Genomic DNA, 1,612 nt, shown 5'->3' with positions numbered 1-1,612 from the left:
TCTTTCTCTTTCCAAAACTACTTCAGTTTCATGCTGATTATTTGAGATTACTAATAAGACTGTGCAGGCTGTGATATAAAAAACATCATTGCCCAACACCTAGAAGTCAAGTTTTGCAAAAATAAATGCCAGAGTTCAGATTAATGCCTGATGTACATGGGAGAAAGCTTTTCACATATGCTCTTCTTTGCATTCTTTGCACCATGTCAAGAAAAAACAACCATGACAACCATGGAACCTAAACTGCTAGTATTCTAGCATTGTGTTTCTGTGGCGTTTTCACCTTTCTAAGATCATTACATACTTTTTTTTTTTTTTTTTTTTTTTTACCAGGGAAGAGGAGATAAATAGGTGGAATTTGGAATGGGAGTGGTTATGTAGCAATGTGGCTGCAATTGTTTGTGATGAAGCGTATAGAGCATACAAGTAATGCAAGAAAAGGGATGCAACAGCCTTCTCTGTAAGTCTGTCATGCATAGCATGGGTGTGCATACAAGGAGTAGAATTAGCTGGATGATAATATGCAGTATTAGTTGCCATCATATCAGATATATAACCTTAAAGAATGTAGATTGCATAAAACAAGTAGTGTCACGTCAGGATATTCTAATGTCTATTTAGATGTCTGGAATAAATAATAATAATAATAAATTCAGCAGAAACTCTTGTACTCACAGGTAAGTCTTCACTTCTTGAAATCTTATCTATACAAAGACCACCTTAAATATAAGAAAAATCACCTCTTTGCTGCTTCTCTGAAGTTGGATGTGGGAAACGTTAACTTACCCTACATCAATTCCAGTTTTCAGAATACCATTGTAGAAAGTGCATTATTATTCCAGGTGAGCTAGACAAAAAAATTATAATAAAACAAAGCTGTGCCAAAATGCTATTCATTAAGTCAGAAGTTTGTTTGTTTATTTATTTATTTATTTGTGAAATCCAGGGAAGAGGTTTCTGCTAAAACCTTAAAAATATAAAAGCATATGCACACAAACTGTAAACAACATCTACCTGTTTATTTGACCTGCTCTACAGCTCACAAGCCTGTATGGTATTTTACTGGCTAAATGTGCTTTTTTTCTGTCAGACAAAACAGATAAACTAGTATTTAGTAAAACAGGACCTATTTGATTTTTTCCTTTGCTTTGTTTCCTTCTTTATCCACTTTGATATTAAGCAAATATATTTTTGAGAACTGCAGAAATGGATGGACAGCTTGAAGATACATACGTCTGTCTTATAATAATAATGTACATATTGGCAAATTAGGTTATTTCATTTCCTACAATACAGTCTTAAGAATGATGCAACCTTGCAAACTCACCTTCATCATATTAAATTACTTGCTCCTTTTTGGCTACAGAAGCTAAAAGTGGAAAACAGATTAGATCAATCAGTTTATCTCACATTAAAGGCAAGATAAATTGGGATGATGTCATTACAGAACAAAGTTAGGACTACTAATACTATGGTGTATGTATTCAATGCTTTAGCAGTATTTATAAAAGCATTCCTAGAGCACGGTCATTTTATTTTTCTTTAATTCAAAGGAATAAAATACAAAATGTAATAAAAAACAAACAAACAAACAAAAACAACAACAACAAAA

The sequence above is a fragment of the Netta rufina genome, assembly GCF_964035555.1.
Source record: "Netta rufina genome assembly, chromosome: 5".
Classification (NCBI taxonomy): domain Eukaryota; kingdom Metazoa; phylum Chordata; class Aves; order Anseriformes; family Anatidae; genus Netta; species Netta rufina.
Note: the sequence above shows the minus strand (reverse complement) of the source record.